The sequence below is a fragment of the Mustela nivalis genome, assembly GCF_964662115.1.
Source record: "Mustela nivalis genome assembly, chromosome: 17".
In the NCBI taxonomy this organism is placed as follows: Eukaryota; Metazoa; Chordata; class Mammalia; order Carnivora; family Mustelidae; genus Mustela; species Mustela nivalis.
The window spans coordinates 49,518,362-49,538,122 of record NC_139036.1 but is presented as its reverse complement, the minus strand read 5'-3'; the positions used below and the strand labels follow the sequence as shown (position 1 = coordinate 49,538,122).

The 19,761-nt window shown below is 49.0% G+C and overlaps 1 protein-coding gene across 5 annotated transcripts in view; it reads left to right on the top strand.

The window, feature by feature from the left end:
• Positions 1–19,761, top strand: part of CACNG5 (calcium voltage-gated channel auxiliary subunit gamma 5) — a 40,328-nt gene that overhangs the window by 9,183 nt on the left and 11,384 nt on the right. For 2 of the 5 annotated variants that reach the window (XM_082706732.1, XM_082706729.1), the window contains exon 2: positions 17,473–17,821. The exons of 1 other annotated variant lie outside the window; for it this stretch is intronic. The gene's annotated coding sequence lies outside the window, so the exon portion shown is untranslated. Of the gene's footprint in view, positions 1–15,032; positions 15,150–17,472; positions 17,822–19,761 lie in introns of those variants that run through there. 2 more of the 5 variants (XM_082706730.1, XM_082706733.1) reach the window with 2 other exon arrangements.

The following is a 19,761-nucleotide window of genomic DNA, read 5'->3' as shown; positions in this document are numbered from 1 at the left end:
CCATGGATAACACATTCAGACACCACCCACCTCCGGCCATCGCCTGAGGAGGCAGGCGACTCCCTGAGTAAATCTCACTTGGTCTCAAAATAGGAGACTGTTCCCTGGTGGGTGACCTTGGCTTACACCTCTGCATCCTGGAGACCCGAGATACCTTGATCACCCTCTCCTTGCTCTTCCGAAGGAGCTCAGGGGCTGGCAAATGCCTGGGGCCAAGGCCGGCTCCATCCTTCCAGGCGGGAGGCATCTCCGTGACGGAGTACCAGAGGGTGGGCTGTGAGTGATGGGTCAGGAGGGCCCCCACTGTTTCCTGGAGAGGATGCTGTCTTCTGGAGAAGGTAGACAGGATTTGCTCTGTGCATAGAAAATGCCCTTTTTTTTTTTTTTTAAAACATTCCCTATCAGGATAGCCTGATCACGCTCCCTACGCACCTTCAGCACCAACCCTACCGTGAGACCACCTACGGCCCCATAGTAGTTGTCTTGGCCTTACTCTTGGATCTTAACCCTGACAGCCTGGACCCTGCAGCCTGACCCCCCTGGGATATGACTCCTGTTTGGTACTGTGGGGTCACTGAGGTTCTGTGGTCTCAGAAGCCAGGCTCAGAGCCCACGCCTACTTCTCAGTGTCTGGGTGACCTCAGGTCAGTGGAGGGTCATCTCAGTTCCTGCGTGAATGGGCAGTGTCCATGTGGCACTCCCAGAGTCATCACGGGGACTGGATGAGATCGCTGTGTAGAGAAACAGCTGGAACACTGCCCGATCGAGGCAAGAATTCACAAACACTAGCTTCCTGAAGCCCTAGTTCCTAGGGAGTCCTCATCGGCTATAGAAGTGATGGGTGGGGTGGCCAGAGCACTTCTGGACTTCAACAACCTAGAGCATTTGTTTGTTGGGATTTGGGAATCCCAACCTCCCTTCAGACGCAGAAGTCCATATGGGGAGTTCCTGTGTCCAGCCCGAGCCGCAATAATGGTGCATGTCAGGAGAACGTCGGTGTGATTGTCATCCCAGGGATTCCATGTTCTTCCTCCCTATGCAGGTGCAGAAGCTGAGGTATGCAGAGCGGAGGCCGCCTGCCCAGGGTCACAGAGCTGATAAGTGAGGCAGCAAGGATTTGAACCCAGAGCAAATTTGAATGAGGGACTCTTGACCTTTGTAACTTCTTGGGATACAGCCTCACGTATGAACTTGGCAGTGGGTAGGTCCTTCCACCTCTCGTGCTTCCTTTGCTCTGGGGGCATCGGTTGCCCCCTGAGGACACAACAGAAAGGGTTCCAAGGTGGGAGTCCCCACTTGGCCCTCTGTGTCCTTGGCTGCCCTGAGCTGTCCCTCTCTTGACATCTTCTGTGAGACGTTGCTCCAGATTTCCAGGCAACCCCCCTCATGCCTTTCTTTCATACTACTCCCACAAGAAACTTCTAGAAGCTTGAGGTGGAAGCAGCTGCCGAGTGCCAGGAGCTGTGCCCAGCCCCACATACCCTACTGTATTTAATCCTCTTAGTACTTGTACAAGGAAGGATTATCTTACATTCCTAGTTGAGAAGATGGAGGGCCTAAGAGGTTGACCAAAATGTCCAGATGAGAGCACACAGTGTGCCACCCAAGTTGGGTGGTTCACAGCCAGAATTTGGTTGATGACCATGGGCCGGGCCCTGGGTGTGAGTCACTTAAACTCCTATGCTCCACACTACTCACTATGCCTTAAGACATGCATTGTGACTGCCTCCATTCAACAAGGCTCTGCAAATTCAGACTAAAGTGTTACTGGCTGATGATGCTATTTGCACCAATTGGATTTCAACTCAGCTTTGAAGGTATTTGAGCCCAAGGCAGGTAGGAATTTTTCTGTGCAAGAGAGATGGGTTTGGGGCTGCGGTAGAGGCCCCACTTCCTTCTCTTCACCTTCTCCCTTATCACCCGACCAGCTGGTGACCAATTTCAGACCCTGCTGACAGTCCCCAGTGCTGCGAGCAGAGAGGAGCCAGGACATCCAAATCAGATAAGTAGGTGGCCCTTGCGCATTGACTGAGAACTCGTTGTCAACCCAAGTGCGGGCAGGCGATGGCCAGCCATTAAGGGAGCGCTCCTGGGCTCACCCGGCTTCAAGATCAATTCATATCAAAGCCAGAGCCGACAGTTGTTTTCCATCGCGCTTCTGTGAAGGGAAATAAAACTGGGGAGGCGCAATATAGAGACATCATTCTGCGCTATTGATTTCTTCCACTCCTTCCTCCTTCCCTCCGGAGCAAATCATCTGTCTCCCTCCTGATGAATGTGTTGTTGTGGGAAGGATGAGGCGGACTCAGCATGTGAGGGGCCTGGAGTCACCGCACAGGGCAGGAGAGGCTGTGGAGGGGAGAGAAGTCAGCCAAGGGAGAGAAGCAGAAACGGCCGGCTGGGCCCGGTTCCTGCTCCGGGGAGGGGAAGATCCAGCACGGGTCAGTCCAGGAGACCCCGGATGCCCAAGTCCTGGGGGTTGCACTTCCTGGGCTCTGTCCTGGGGTCTACCTGGGGAAGCACCCCACCTCTTTGTGGGGAGAATGGGGTGAGCACAGGCAGAGGACTGCAGCCCAGAGGATGCAACTTCACATCCTCCCTGGGCAGGACACCTCTCTCAACCTTGGATTTCTTGCCTGCAGAATGAGTCATGCCGTCGATAACACCATCTTCCTAGACTTGATGGGAGGATCCAGGGAGGTCACAAACCGGTATGATAGTATTTCATAAAACATCATTGATGCTGAGGGTCAAGGTCAATGCAGTAGCTCAACAAACCCTTCAGTGCCATGTGGTTTCTCTGTTTGCCTGATGACTGACCCCAGGTCCCTGAGTGTATAACATTGTGGGATGAGTCAGACGACAAGGTTTAGAGCACTGTGAAGGTGTAGATTCAATAACCGAGAAAGATGATGAAGCAGAGGAATTAAAACCCCTTCTTCCTCTAGGAGGTGGGTCCCAAGACAGCTCCCTGCTCCATCTGGCCAGGAGCTGAGCTCAGTCAATCATCCGAAGCCAGCGGAGGTGAGAAATCAAGTCAGTAGTCATCCTGTCTCCAACCCCGTGAGCTGCTCAGCTCCTGAGAACAGGCCGCGAGCAAATACCATCCATGGGTCTGCACGGCTCCCCAGCACTCCCCTGCTGGTGTGGGCTCCTTCATTCCCTCCTCGTGTGCCCCCCTCCTTCCCCACGGCAGCCCCGTTCCTGCGCTCCTAGCCAGGGACTGAAACTGACAGGGGGAGGGGGCCTGAGGACCTCATTAATGGCCTGCGGAGTTCCGTGTGACTCGGGCATTGCAGACGGAGGTCACTCGTCCATTAAGTTATGGAACTGAACACTCCACTTAGCAGTTATATATGGGACACAGTTAAATAATGAAAATAAAAATAGAACATTGCAAGAGCCTGGGGCAGACTGGCTTATGCCCCAGGAAGAAGCAGAGAAGGCCATTCTAGGCAGAGGGGAGCCTCCCTCTGCCATGAAGCTGCTCTGGTTTAAAATATGTATTTTTCTTTATATATAGGTCATCTTTTGTTAATTTTTAACTTATCCTTCATATATACATATACACGCATGCGTCCCAAGCAGAGAAAGTACGTGCTTCTTCTATAGCACATTGGGAAATTCAGAAGAGTAAAGAGAGCTAGTCTTCCGTCCTCTCCCTGACTCCATATTTCTGGGTTGGGGTGTTAGAGATCTCCGGTACCCAGGAAAGAAAGGGAAAAAAAAGGGGGGAGGGGGGGCCTTGGGTTCCAGCCTGCACCACCACAATCAGACAGCAGGGGGCAAGTCAGCCTCCAACCTTCTTAACTAAGTCTTGGTTCCAGGAAGACAACCAATTTTAAAAAGGGGAAAAAAGATCATTATGTCACTTTAAAAATGCGGTGCATATTTATTAAACAAAAACGGGGAAAATAAATAGTCAAGTAGGAAGAATAAACATATTCATCATCTTACTATCAAAACAGCACTCTCAATATTGTTCTATTTGTCATTCCAGATTCTTGATCTACAAATTGGCAAATTATCGCTATTTTGCATCCCCCCCGTTTTTTTTTTTTTTTTTTTGAACATTGTCTTACCAGCATTTCCTTCCATGACAACATGGTCACCGAGGACAGGGACTGTCCAGGAATTGTTCCCCGAGAGGATAAAGCCATAGTTTATCTAACCCTTCCCTTTCAGAAAGGCACATTGGTGGTTCCAAGCATTTCGCTACTAGAAGCAATAATGAGTAAACACCTTTGTATTTTCGTGCTTCTGTCTGTATCCATTTCTGTACCAGTCATTCCCAGAAGTTGAATTTTTGGGACCAAAGGTAGTGAACATACGTAAGGCTGGAAGCATGTTGCCCAGTGGCTTTCCAGAAGGGGAACCCCACTTCACTCAGTCCCCAGCGGAGTGTGAGAGTTATGGTTTCAGAGGGGAAGTTGTTGTTTCTCATTGAGCTTTTTGTTTTGAGATCACCAAAGAATCGCATGCAATGGTAAGAAATCACACAGAGAGATGCCGTGTACCTTTTACCCAGTTTCCCCCAATGGTAACATCTCTAGCATCACATCCCAAAGCACCACAACCAGAATCTTGACATGAACGCAGTCAAGATGCAGCACATTCCACACCACGGGGATCCCCCCTGTTGCCCCTGGCCTTCCCCGCCTCACTCTGGGCTCTGATCCCAGCAACCACTGATCTGTCCTCCAAGTCTTCATTTTTGTCATGTCAAGAATCTTATGTAGGGGCACTTGGGTGGCTCAGTGGGTTAAAAGCCTCTGCCTTTGGCTCAGGTGCACCTGTTGTACCCAGGTTCCTGGGATCAAGCCCCACGTCGGGCTCTCTGCTCAGCGGGGAGCCTGCATCCCTCTCCCCCCACTGCCTGCCTCTCTGCCGACTTGTGATCTCTGTTTGACTGGTGATCTCTGTCTGTGAAATAAATAAATAAAATCTTAAAAAAAAAAAAGAATCTTATGTAAGTGGAATCACAAGGCAAAGCTTTAGAGAGTGTTAGTGTCAAAGAACAGATGAGACAAGATTACAAATAGGAGACCTAAACAAAACACGTTTTTGAATCGGCTCCTCTCCAGGCCAGCCCTGTCCCGCAAAAACAGAACGTGAGCCATGTGATGTCATTTAAAATTTTCGACAGCCTCATTAAAAGAGTATAAAGATAGAGTAAAATTAATATCTTTTATGTAGCTCAATATGCCATCTCAACGTGTAATCAATGTTCTAAAAACCACCAATGAAATTTTTTACATTCTTTCTCTGTAGTAAATCTTAGAAAACACATGTGTATTCTCTGCTGATGGCGCATCCCAATTTGGACTGGCCACATTTCAAAGCATTGCAGAGGGCGCCTGGGTGGCTCAGTTGGTTAAGCGTTTGCCTTTGGCTCCGGTCATGATCCCAGGGTCTTGGGATCGAGTCCTGCATGGGGCTCCCTGCTCAGTGGGGCGTCTGCTTCTCCCTCTTCCACTGCCCCCCACTCTGCTTACGCTCTGCCTCACTCTCTCTTTCAAAATAAATAAATAAAATATATATTTTTTCCAAGTGACCAAGAGCCACCTGCGGCTAGTGGCTGCCATGTTGAATAGCTCTGCTTTAGTCCAGATGAAACCAAAAACAAACCATGAGTGTGGGGTCTGTACATCTCCAGGCCTGTGAGGGTCCCCATGTTGGCTCGTGGCTCCCAACCTTGGCCATACCTTGGAGTCATCTGGAATTCTTTTAGTCTTATGCCTCACCCCACCCCCGCCCAACCAGAGAGTCAGATATAATTGGCCTCGGAAACAACCCAGCAGTGGGATTTCTTTTAAACTCCCCAAGTGACACTAAGAGGCAGCAGGGGTTAAGATCGACTGGTTTAAGGGCTTGAGGTTGTATCCTGTCCAATCCTGTCTGGCCCCTGAGGATGCCATTCTCTTTTCTTGTCTCAGTTCCTGACCTGACTTCTTAGAGAGCTGGTGCTTCCCTCAGAAGCAGTTCCTGAGGGTTTCTGTGCCTTCCAGCCCACAGAGACCCACCCCGGTCTCTGCCTTATTCAGTTGGAGACCGTTACCGAGGCTAGTTTTCACAGGAGATGCACGCACGCTTCCTCACCCATTGCTCCCGCCCCACTGGCGCCATCTTGTTACCCTGAGTATTTTACCCCACTGGGATCAGCCTCCTGGGTGGCCAGTCTTGCTTCCTTTTTCTGGATCAGGGAATAAAGATGAACACTGGTGGAGAGCCCATGACCTACTTTATGTCACGGAATCCTCAGAGCCACTCCTTAAAGAAGCCATCATTCCTGTATTATTCATGAGACTCAGAGAGGCTCAGCGAGTTGCCTGAGGCCCCAGGGCCTGCACTGTGCTTCTGGGCCAGCCTGGAACTAATGGGCCACTCCATGATGAACCGAGCAGCCAGAACCAGGCTGAGGTTCAGGCCCGTCCTGCCCTGCCCCTCTTTTTTCAGACCAGGGCTCCTCCGCACCTGACAGCTCTCGGGTCTGTGAGGTAGGTCACTGGCTGAAAAGGAGGGAGAGCAGCAGCCCTTGCCTCCCTCACCTTATCGCCAACCGTCCCAGGCCCAGTGAAAGGTGAGACCACCCCTCCCCCTCCTGTTAGCCCTCAGTTCCCTCCTCAGGTTTTTACTTTGTCATCCAGTCAGGAAATATTAAAATCTGTTTAAAAACTCTGTAAGCACTTTGACTTCATCTATCGAAGGTCATGAGACATCTGCTGGGGCAGAGACTCCCAGGGACCTTCCAGGGACCACGGCCCACCTCCCGGGACTGAGAGAGCCCACGGACTTCATTCCACATCCCACATGGGGCCATGGGCCTCCTGATTCCCAGGGAGGGCCACGCTCCCAGCCAGGCCATCCGGGGACCTCAGGGTGGCCCTGGCATTGTTTCGTCTCAAGTCACGGAGAGGGGCGCAGAAAGCATCCACCTGAGAACTGACACCTCAGAGGAACACGTCACCCCCTTCTATGCTTCTCTGTCCTTGGCCATCTCGTTCCAGACTATCGCCCTGCCACAGCGGGCACACGGTCTTCCTGTCGGCACTAAGGTTCAGGAGTGCTCGAAATCCGGGCTTGGGGCTGTCGTTCCTGGGTCCACAGCAACCCGGCTGGCTCTCTGTGTGGCCTCGGACTTGCGACTCAGTGGGGACAGGGCTGGGCGCATGGACAGCGGCAGGAGATGGGACAGTGAAGCGAGGGGAGGCATGACAGTGCGTGCCACATGCTCTAAGAATCCTGAGTTATGGGAAAACATGCGGGGGTCGGGGGGCTGGGAACCGGTGCTTGGTGGGAGGTATTTATAGCCATGCGTGCACAGGAGCGGGGGTGGGGGGCTTTGGAACCTGGCCAGGCCCCATGGACTGCCTTGCCAGAGGCGTCAAGCAGCAGTGTGGACCTCTGGGGGAGGCATGCTCTTTGCCAGGCTCCCAGCCGGCCTCTGGGCCCCAGTGCGGTCCAGGCAGCTTCTCCAAAGCCAGAGCAGTTTTCTTCCCTGGGCTGTTCCCACCCCTCCCTTCTCCCAGAAGGAAGACTCGGAGGCAGCAGAAGCCTGTCTCAGAGACTCCTCCAAGCATGGAGGGGGCTGGACGTGGCCAGGAATAGCTCCGAGTGTCCAGCAGGAAACACTCAATGGCTTTTTTCTGCGCTTCTGCCTCTCTTCCTCCTCCTCCGTGATCATGACCTGTATCATGGCTTTTTCTAAGGAAAACCTCTGGCGTGGCCATCCACCTGAGTGATGCGAAGACCAGACACCGAAGGGCTTGAAGCCTTCAGCCTTTTCCGTCTTCGGCAAGAGGCTGGTCGTGCTGAGAAAAATCAGAACCAAGTTTGCACTTGACAGTCAGCCAGGAATCTCTCCACTTTCTGGAAGCGAGTTTCCAAGGTGGTGAGCTAAGTACTCTGTGGGAAACTCAACAGGGCCCCTCTCTGAGAACTTGTCCGTAGGGACAGATGAGAGGCAGTACAGCATAGCAGAGGATGAGGCCAGGGAGCTCGGGTCAAGTCCTAGCTCCCCTGCTCACTGGCTGGTGACCTCAGGCGGATGCCTTAACCATCAACCTCCCCGCTATCAAGTGGGGCTAATGACCAGGGTTAAGCTGAGCTGTGTGCACTTACTAGGCGCTGGGCTACTATTCTTATTTTAAACTAGATGCATTTAAACGAGCTCATTTAATCCTCATTATCCTATGAAGAAGGTTCTACTAGTATTATCCTTATTTTCATAACCTTGCCTACCGCAAGGGGGTTGTTGCGAGGGTGAAATGAATTAACCCGGGTAAATTGCTTAGAGCCGTGTGTGGGTCAGCCTGCGGGAATCAGGGAGGTAGAAGCATGCACAGGTGAGAGAAGCCAGCAGACCCCAAATCAGGGAAGCTGAGGACAGGAGAAAACTCCGGACCCGGCTCTCCCTGCAGGGTTTTGCAGACTGCGTCTGATAGATGGCCAGTGTCGCCAAAATTAGATCACGCCTGAACATTTTTCCTGTCTACACATATTAAGACATGGGGTACGGAGTTATTTTTCATTCCTGGCTGGCTTTTATTGCACCCGATGGCTGTGGGAGCAGGGTCGTTATGGCTCGGCCGGCACTGAGGGCGGTGTGAATGGTGAGGGGGTGGCCCCACGAGTGGGCTTCTAATTGTCAACAGTGAAGACGTCGTGCCACTGAATGGTGTCGTTTGCAGCCCTCATCGCCTGTTTAAGTGGAATCTAAAAGAAGCAAGTATGCAACCCTCTCTTTCCTGTCTTTTTTTTTTTTTAAGATTTTATTTATTTATTTAACAGAGAGAGAGATCACAAGTAGACAGAGAGGCAGGCAGAGAGAGAGGAGGGAAGCAGGCTCCCCACTGAACAGGGAGCCCAATGCGGGGCTCGATCCCAGGACCCTGAGATCATGACTTGAGCCAAAGGCAGAGGCTTTAACCCACTGAGCCACCCAGGTGCCCCTTTCCTGTCTTTTCTAAAGGGGATTTGAGCTTCCACAAATCCTGCAAAACACGAATCCATTTCTGTCGGGGTAGGAGTTGGGGGGGGGGCATTTCCACTTGGGGGTAACGTGAAGGATGGCCCGGCATCTGCTGGAGGGCTGGTGCATCTCCTCCGCTGCCGGGTCCCCCGTGGGCCACACAGTGAGGGTGTGACTGGGCAGGATAGAGGGGAGGGTGTCCCTGTGGCTCATGGTAGTGACAGGGCTGAGAGCTCCAAGGTACCCACATATTCACTCAAGAACCCACCTCTGTGTGGTTGAAGACAGTGAGTTCTTTACATGAGTGCGTTAAATGGAAAAGAGGTTGGTCTCCATCACCGCATGGGGGAGAAGTGCCCAGACCTTTGGGCTTAGGGGCCAGACATACCAAAGTTTGAATCTAGTCTCTGTACTTAACAAGCTGAGTGACCCCTGTGTCTTCAACCTCAGGTTCCTCTATGTAAAGAACAAGTAATAATGCAACTTGGCCGGGTAGATCTCAGGGCGAGATTATGGAGGCTCGGTAGATAAATGCGCCCTGTCGGTGGCAAGCTGTCATCACCCTCTTCGTCATCATCGTCCTTGCTTGTCCCGTTCTGACGCTCACATTCCATGGGTCTGGCAAGCACTCGTAGTGCGGGCATGGGGAATGAAAATAATCGTCTCCCTTACCTAGTAATCCGCCACGGCAATGCGTGCCCTACACGCCCTCCCTTTACTGAGCTCGCGTTGTGAGTGCCTTAGCCCGTGTCGGTTCACTAGTCCCCCAAGCTCCCCTGCAAGGAAGCAGTACCATAATCCACTCCTACAGGTGGAGAAGCCATACAAGTAAGTCTGAAACTTGAATTCATTGAGCCACAGAAGGGGGGCTGGCTGGCAAAAGGGGTTAGAGGAAATGGAGCTCGTGTCCTGCCCAGGTCCCCGTGGGGAGGAGGGGGGACTCAGCAAACAGGCAGAGGTGGGGAGCCACCAAGAGGGAGTGGTGACACGCTGTCTGAGAGGAGAGTCACAGCCCACCCCTATGTCCCCTGCACCTCTGCGGGACGCCTTGCCGATGCAGACACAATGTCGCTTCCCAATGGCTCAGTCCCGCTCCTCTTCTCTTCAGGCTGCTGGGAAGATGGGACCCCAGCCTCCAGACGACCCACAAAGGGAGGCCATTGTCATGTTTTCATTTCTGCCACATCAGGAGGTGGATCAACATGGGGGCAGGGTGGGGGGGACCCTGCCCAGGAGGAGGAAGAGGAAAGGGCACTGACCTCGTTCACTTCCTCCTCAAAACATTGCCGTAAGTGGGAGTTGCTGGTTTTTAACCTAAAGCCGCTGCCCACGTACCTGTGGGATAAAGTGACAGGGCAGCCCTCCTCCTCTTGTTTACACTGACTCAGGGGCTGGTTCTTCCCTTGGCTCCCGGCGAACGCGGAGGGCAACCTGCATGGCTCTTCTAGTCTCTCAGGAATGCGCAGCGCCCCCAGCCAGTAACTCAGCTGTTCCAGTCCCAAATGACAGCCAAACCTTCCAACCTGAGGCAAAATGACTGCACTTGCCCACCCTCGGCTCAGCTGTGTCATGGTGGGAAGCCTTTCAGAGCCCTGCAGAGGGGTACAGCTGGCCTCTTTTCTTCTTTGCGGCACCCCTCCCTCATGCTGCAGGTTCAGCGGGCGGGATGGTGGACAGGAAGAGGAGGCAGGAGAGGTAGGAGTCTTACCTGACCGGTAGTCATGACATGGCATAGACTCTCTGGGTTTGCGAACGTTCAAGGCTGGGTTTTTGGACACTGTCCTTTCCTTGGGTTCTTCAGAGACACACACACACTCTCCCATCTCCACTGCCTTCTAAGTTGTAGTTCCCCTCTTGTGGGTTTTATGTCTCTCATGGTTCTTTCCTCAAACTCTTGGCAATCCAGAGGTTCCCGCCTGGCTTCTCTCTGCTGAAGCTACTTCCCCTTCCTGGCAGCCATCTTGGATGGCAGCCATCTTGAGCGGGACCCTAGTCCCTTCCATGCTAGTGCTGTGCTCTCAGGCTTGGCCCACAGGTCTGTGGAAATGCTCCTACACTGATGGTCCCACAAACTCAGGAAGCACAAACCACGGACAGAGCAGCAGTGGCCTCTCCTTCCCTCCTACCACCGTGACAAGTAGCCAACATCTCTCTCCTTTGAGATTTTCTGGGTCAGATTCACCCACCAGGCCACTGGACTCCCAGCATATACTGAATCCTCTCACTAAACCTGAGGCTTGGGGCAGGGATTTCCCATCCTCCTGCCTTCTCTGGGATAAGGTATGTTTTACAATGAGGGGCACTTCTGTAACCCTTTCACCCATTCTTCTTCCAAAATCTCTCATATCTTCAGTTCAGCCAACAATTTTGCCATCAGTGTGGGTGAGAACTCTAAGAGTCAGTTTCTAAGTCTAGGGTGCCCTGCTCACAGTTCTGGAATGTAGTACCTACTATCTTAGGGATTTCATGTACTCTCTCTTTTTCTGACGCTTTCTCTCTATATATACATGTAATTCATAGATAGATATACAGAAATATACATATATACTATAGAAATGTATATATATATATAAAAATATAAAAAATATTTTTATATATGTAAAATATTTACATAGTACATATGATTGTTTTTTTTACCCAAGAGTATCATACTATACACAATGTCCTGGCACTTTTTTGCATTTATCACTTAATAATTAATCTTGGAAAGCTCTCCTTGTTGAACATACAGAGCTGCCTCATACTTAATAGCTACAGAGGATTCATTCTCTTACAGGGCTGAATCCTAATTTATTTAACCAGCTCCCACACTGTCATTTAAGTTGCTTGTTGAACATTGAGCACTGCAGAGATATCCTTGCACATACAACTTGGTGTATTGTTGTGAATATATCCATAGAGTACATTCCTGGCAGAATTATTGAATCATGCATTAATTACATTTTTAATCTTCATGTGTGTCGTCCTTGAATAGACCTGCATATTCGCTTTCACCAAGTGCATATGTGTGAGTCTCACAACCTTGCTAGCCCTGGATATTCATTCATTCATTCATTCATTCATTCATTCATTGATCCTTTCTCTTTGTCTCTGTCTCTGTATCTCTCTGTCTTGCTGGGAGTTTGCCAATTACACTAGTGGATTTTTTTTTATTAGAGGCTTGTTTTCATTAATTTCTGCTATCTTATTATTTTCTTCCTCCTATTTGGAGAGGAGATTTATTTGCATTTTTTCTATCTTCTTGAGATAGATAATTAAATCATTTACTTTCAGTTTTTCTTTTTCTTTTTTTTTAAGATTTTTTATTTATTTATTTGACAGAGAGAGAGAGATCACAAGTAGGCAGAGAGGCAGGCAGAGAGAGAGGGGGAAGCAGGCTCCCTGATGAACAGAGAGACCAACGTGGGGCTTGACCCCAGGACCCTGAGATCATGACCTGAGCCGAAGGCAGACGCCCAACCCACTGAGCCACCCAGGTGGCCCTGTTTTTCTTTTTTTCTAATACATGCTCTTAAGGCTATAATTTTCCTTCTAGTCTAACTTTGCTTTGTGCCACAAGTCTTGGTAAGTCATGTTTTCATCATTTTTCTGTTCAATGAAGAGAAAATCTTAAAATTAGAGGGAAAAGAAAGGCACAGTAGTATCAGAGTAATTCTACATACATTTTTAAATCCATAAGATGGTTTATTTTTCCTTTTTACACTATTTTATTTAGATTTACACACATAATTACCCTTTTCATTCTTTCACCTTTCCTCATTTCTATGCTTTGATACCAGATCATTCTGCTTGAAGAATCTCTTGAGTACTTTTTAAAGATGTATTTATTTATTTGAGAGAGGGAGGGAGAGAGAGAGAAAAAATGAGTACGGGAAAGGGCAGAGGGAGAGGGGAAGCAGACTCCCCACTAAGCAGCCTAACATGGGGCTCAATCCCAGAACCCTGAGATTACAACCTGAGCCAAAGCCAAATTCTTAACCCACCAGTCACCCAGGTGCCTCAAGTATTTATTTTGATGCAAATTTGCTGACAGAGTTCCTTAGTTTTTATTTTTCTGAAAAAAAATTTTTTTTTTTTTACCTTCAATGTTGAAGGATATTTTTGCTGGGTATGAAATTCTAGGTTGATGATGGCTTTCTTAAAGCACTTTAAAAAGTGTCATCGTGTTATATCATGATTCGCATCATTGCTATTTCTGATGTCTCTTTTGTTTTGTCGAAGTCTTGCCTCTTGATGTGTCTTGTAATTTTTGATTGAACACTACACATTTTAATGGAAAATTCTAGAAGTTCTTAATGGTGTTATCATCCCCCAAATAGGATTTACTTTTTTTTTTTTAGCAGTCTGTTAGATCAGAGAAGATTGCCTACATCCAATCATGAATTGAGCTGATTTGAAATAGGCTTCAGTCTTGTGGAGGCTGATCTCTTGTTCACCTGCAGTGTAAGCTGTCCCAGGTCCTCTCTTTGAAAGATTGAGCTATTTATCAGGTCTGCCCTACTTGGTGATGCCTGAACACTGATTATTGACCCTTGTAGCATCACATGTCTGCTGTAAGATCCTCATAGCCTTTTTTACAGCCTCTCAGACCCACATTCTGTATGAACTGACATCCTTCAAGTGGAAAAGTTGTGCAACATGTTGGGCTTATGTCAGTGCATTTCCTTTATCTTCAGGTCTCGACCTCTAAAATCTTGGTTTCTCTGATTTCTCTACAATGTGTTCAAATAGATATTTTTCGTTTTACAAAGCTGTTCTAGTTATTTTCACAGGAAGGTTGGTCTAATACAAGCTAGTTCATCATAGCCAGAAATAGAAATCTAAAAGTCTCTTTTTATTCTCATTTAATGATTTGTTTTATTTTATTTTTTCATTGACAGCAATCTGTTTTAATTGTTGTAGCTACACAGCAAGCATAAATATCTGGCAGGTCCCATTCATCTATCTTTATTATTTTTTTAAGATTTTATTTATTTATTTGACAAAGAGATCACAAGCAGGCAGAGAGGCAGGCAAAGAGAGAGGGAAGCAGCTCCCTGCTGAGCAGAGAGCCCGATGCGAGGCTCGATCCCAGGACCCTGAGATCATGACCTGAGCTAAAGGCAGAGGCTTTAACCCACTGAGCCACCGAGGCGCCCCTATCTTTATTTTTAAAAGGATTTTTCATGAGGGCCTGGATGGCTCAGTCAGTTAAATATCTGCCTCTTTTTTTTTTTAAGATTTTTTTTAAGACTTTTATTTATTTATTTGACAGAGAGAGATCACAAGTAGGCAGAGAGGCAGGCAGAGAGAGAGGGAAACAGGCTCCCTGCTGAGCAGAGAGCCTGATGCAGGGCTCCATCCCAGGACCCTGAGATCATGACCTGAGCCGAAGGCAGCAGCTTAACCCACTGAGCCACCCAGGCGCCCCAAACATCTGCCTCTTGATTTTGGTGCAGGTCATGATCTCGGGGTTCTGAGATCGAGCACTTAATTAGGCTCTATGTGGGACATGGAGTCTCTTAAGATTCTCTTTCTCTCTCCCCACTCACTCTCTTTCTCTCTCCTTCTCTAAACAAAAAACAAAAAAACAAATATCAGAACAAAACAAAAAAGCTCTAAGTCTCCTCTCAAGTGCTTTTTATTATTCTAACCCCAGATCCATATGTCATTTTTCTAAAGAGAACTCATTGCATTGAATTCATCAATTAATTTAGAGAGAGTTGACATTTTTATGACATTGTCTCCCTACCTAAAAACATGATATATTATTTTATTTATGAGTTGTCTTTTATGTTTATTGATAGTTTGGAGGTTTTCTTTATACAACACTAACACATCACTTAAGTTTATTCTCCTATAGTTTACCATTTTGTTGCTATATAGACAGTTTTATATTTTCCAACTGTATTATAGCTGTTGGTTTTTATATGTCATTACGTGTCTACCTGTTTATTTCATGCCTAGATGTCTCAGGGCTTCATATGACCTACTTCCTTCTGATGCTGAGCCTCTAATGTGCTTGACCCTTAAATATTCCATACACATTTGCTAATGTTATATGTATTATCTGTGTCTACAGAAACACCACGGTGCCCACCAGGAAGACACCCTTTACATGACCATTCAGAGCACTTCAGCTCGTTCAGTGTGAAGATCCTAAAATCTCTCCCATCCAAATGCCTTAGATGATAGGGAGGTAAGATAAGGTTGGTATTTGGCAGAGATATAAATAAAGGCAATTCTGCAGACGGCAATTGGCATGATAAGAGGGAAATTGGAGAACTGGATGGAGATGAAAAAGTCTGGGACACTTTGACCCTTTTCAGGGACAGATGGACCTTATTAATTCTGCCTTGTTACACACTGCTTTTTGGGAGTCAGGCGGTGGGACTTCCTGACTGCAGCATTGTATAGAGATGGCCTGAGGTAGCCTAGCCTTATTTGATTACACTTGTAAATCCTCACAACAATCCTTCTGAAGCTTTCCCTGTTTTACAGATGAAGATACCGAGGTTCAGAGTGGTCATGTGACTTACCCAGGATGTGACATGGAAGAACTGGCATTCCAGCTCAGACCTGTCAGATCCCAAAGTCCGTGTGCCATTCACTCCCCAACACAGCTATAAATTCTAGGATTAAACTATGACCCTCAGGTCACCTGAGATTTCTGTCTTACTTAGGCAGTGAGAAGGAGATGCTAATTAAATGAGTAATAGTTATTTTGGTAACTTCTGCTGTAGAATATATTACCTCAGAATGCAATGATATAAGACACCAAGTACCAGGGGCACCTGGGTGGCTCAGTTGGTTAAGTGTCTGACTCTTGATCTCAGCTCAGATCTTGGTCTCAGGGTTAGTTCAGGCCCCTGAGAAACAAAACAAACCAAACCAAAAAACAACGACCATATTTTGCGGGTCAGGAATTTGAGAAGTGCTCAGCTGGGCTGTTCTTGTCTGGAGTCTGTCCTGCAGATGCTGTCAGGCTGGGCGGGGGCTACAGTGATCTGAAAGCTCAACGGGGCAGGGCATCCATAGTGGCCCAATCCCGTGGCTGGGAGCTCAGCTCAGGCTGTCAATCAGAACGCCTCTTCATGGTCTCCAAGACAGTGGTTCTCAGCCAGGGGTGACTGTGCCACCCAAGGGCATCTCTGTCTAGTACAACAGGTGCACTAGCCTCTGGTGGGTGGCAGCCAGGGATGCTGCTGACCACCGTGCTGTGCACATCCCAGCTCCCCACCACAAGGATGCGTCTAACCCAAAATGTCAACAGGGCCAAAGTTGAGAAACTCTGCTCCAAAGCCTGGTAGTCTCGGGGGACTCAGACTTCTCACCTGGGGACTGGCTTCCCCCTGCAGGGGCTTCCCAGAGAACCGGGCAGAAACTGCTTCTCCTCCTGTGACCCAGTCTTGTGATGTCAGTTCCATGGACTCTGTTGGTCTGAGTCATCACAAACCTGCCTAAACTCAAGAGGAGGACAGGGCTGGGGGTCCCACCTCTCAGTGGGAAGAGTGTCAAAGAATTTGTGGTCACTTTTTCGCCACCATAGAATGTAATAGAGGATCAGTACGAGGGGAAGCAAGCAGAGCCACAAGGCCACTGGGGGCTGTCCCCGGGTCACCAGCTCATTCTGCTATGTGTGGGCCAAACTGACGCTGAGCCACCCAGCCCCACCCACAGGAGCAGCTGCTGTAACTGCCTGGAAGCACTGTCGAGAACCCCCACACCCCCAACCCTTCATCAAGCACTACTGGGTTTTCTCTGTATTCGTGGGAAACTGAGATCAGGATGTCTGCATTGGAGTCTCCTTCCACATTTTTTCTCCTCCCCAGTTAAACCCCGTCCACCCTGCCAGACACACTCCCAGTTCTCCAACTGGGCTCTTACTCATGCCCGTAAGCTCACCTGTCTCTGAGCACCTAAGCCTTCGCTATCGGCTTGGGCAGAGAGATGTGCCATTACTGATTTAATCTCCACGAGACATTTCTCCCTAATTGCTAGTCACAGATGATAATTAGCGACTGTTAATTCATGACAATTAACAAGCTAATTCTTAGAGGTAATGGCACCAGGACAATCATCTTAAAAGGCTCGAAGATGCTGTGCTTCTGAGCCCCACACTCCAAGGGAAGACACTGCATTTTGGCATCTCTAGCCCAGAAATTAACTGGGGCCCTTCCATTGCTGTTTACAAAGGCAGTGATCAGACAATTGATGACTCTGATCTTTCGTTTTGTTCTCTGGATATATGAGTGGTGTTTTTGTTTGGTTTTGGTTTGGGTTGGGTTTGGGTTTTTGTCGAGCACAGAACAGTGTAAAGAAAATCCAATACCCATAACTTAGGACCTGGAAATATCCACCATCAACGATTTGGTTTATGCCTTCCCAGCCTATGAATTTGTTTCAGAGGTGATCTCCTGGCAAATGCGAGGTTTCACCTCCAGCTTTATTCATTTAATATCATAGCAGAAATGTCTTGTCTGGTGGTAGCAACTTACCAAAAAAAGGTCTGCCTCCCCCAGGAGAAAAATCAACTGGATGTTGCAGCCGAAGGAGAGGATTCGTGAGAAGGAGAAGCGGCCGTGGAAAAGCAAAGACTGTGCAGGAACTAGGAATTCATTCCGGACCGGCGAGTCGTGGGGGGCCCGCTACCCCGCCCACTGAAGACCCTGCCTGGAAGAAATTGTGCGCACGCGCAGTCGTACGCGAGCCCGGCTCAGAACTAAGACAGGATCGATCCGTGGCGGTGCTTTCAGAGTGGGCGAGTGCACAAGTCCGCGCCGTATAGCACGGGGAGAAAAGCACTGCACCAGCACTCCGATTTCCAGTTCACACTCTTGTCCCTCCACGGAGCGGGCCGTGCGATCTCAGGTAACTGTCTCCTCTGGACCCTGGTTTTCTTAAGCGTGCTTGGAGGGAAGCGTTAGTCTTCCCACCCTGAAAGGAGGTTTTGGGGAATCAGAAGTGCTGGGTGAGAGTTCACCTCTCAATATGAGCAGAGATGCCGGCTGACTCCCCCAAAGGAAACCCAGGAGTGTCGGGAGTGTCCGCCTTCATGTAACCTTTGGCTATTTCCAAAGACAAGCTTCTGAGATACTGTGTTGTGTCCATTTCTCGATTCCCCAGGGACCTGCTCTGGATGTGCCTTTTCACCCCAAGTTTCATTTCTTTTCTTTTCTTTTTTTTTTAAGATTTTATTTATTTGACACAGAGTGAGGATCACAAGTAGGCAGAGAGGCAGGGAGAGAGAGAGGGAGAAGCAGGCTCCCTGCTGAGCAGAGAGCCCGATGCAGGGCTGGATCCCAGGACCCTGAGATCATGACTTGAGCTGAAGGCAGAGGCTTAACCTACTGAGCTTCCCAGGGACCATAACCCCAAGTTTCTTGAACCTGTTTATTCCTGCAGCAGGGAGATGATGTAGCCAGAGCATAGACTTGGGAATTAGACCTACATTTAAATCAATCTCAGGTCACAGATGTCACCCAACTGTGACGTCATGTAGGCTGCATTACATGTCTGAGCCTCAGTTTCCCCATCCATGAAATGGAGGCATACACCACCTACTACTCATGGGGTTGTCCTGAGGTCCCAATGAGGTACTGTGCACAAAGGGCTTTTCAGCCCTCAGCCCATGGCATTTACTTGTACAAAAATGCGATCTCGTAATGGAAGCCCAAATACAACTGTGATAAGTAAGAGGACCGTTTCTCACTCTGTGCCACCTTGCGTGGATTTGTTACACACTCTTGAAGGGTCTGGTCCCTTTGCCCAAGCTCACCCCAGGCTTCGCGATCTGCTCCTGCAGTGTGGCTGGTGGACCCAGCCTCTGCCTCTTCCTTTCTCTCCCGCACATACGGCTTCAGCTCCAATCTCCTCCCTACCCTCTCCTTCCTAGACCTCTCAGATCTGAATCTTTTTTTTTTGTCTCTCTGCCAAGCTTACTGTTAAAATTGGCCGTTCAGCCCCAGCGAGGCGCTGGCTGTCATGTTTCTGAAGCCCTGATCTGTGCCCCCTGCAAGGACGGGGGCTGGTTACCCCCACGGCCGTGTGACGCTCATTCCTCACAAAGCACACCGCGTCCGTGCTCTGTTTAATCCCCCAGCAGTTTCGTGGCGTGATGGGGTGAGAGCTTAGCGTTCTTCATGGGGGACAGCAGCGTTCCCAAAGTGGGTGCCATGGAAACAGATGCCATTTTGTGGGCACAGGAGTTTGGAAAACACCACAATGAGCTAAACTGCACAAGCTTTTCAGTCCTGTAACATTAACAGGCAGCGTGATTCTTCCAGACCTAGGTGTGGTGCTTCCCACACTTTTCTCCCACTGGAGTCTTTGTTACTAGAATAATGCTCCACGGAACCCACTTGGGAAAACACTCCTAGCGGTGGCACAGGACAGGTTTCAGGAATGAGGCCAAGTGAAGTGTAAAGGCAGGCACCACCACTTGCTAGCTGAGCCATCTCAGGCAAGTTTCTTAACCTCTCTGATCCTCAGTTTGCTCACCTATAAAATGGGGATGGTAACACCGCTATAGGGATTAAAAGAGAGAGTCAGGTGCTTAGCAGAGTACCTAACAATGAAGAACATTTAATACACGTTGGCTTTTACTGTTATTTTCTTAGAGAAAAAAAAAATGGCCCTCTGAAAGGTTACTGTTTCAGCATGACATGGCTAGTTAGTGACTGGGCTGTGTCCAGGCGCCCCACCTCTCACTTCAAGGCTCCTGGCAGCGTACAGAGCTCTTGCTCTCATTGGGGATTGACTCCCTTCCGTCTCCTCTCCGTCCCTTACCCCCCAACCACCCCTGGCTTCTA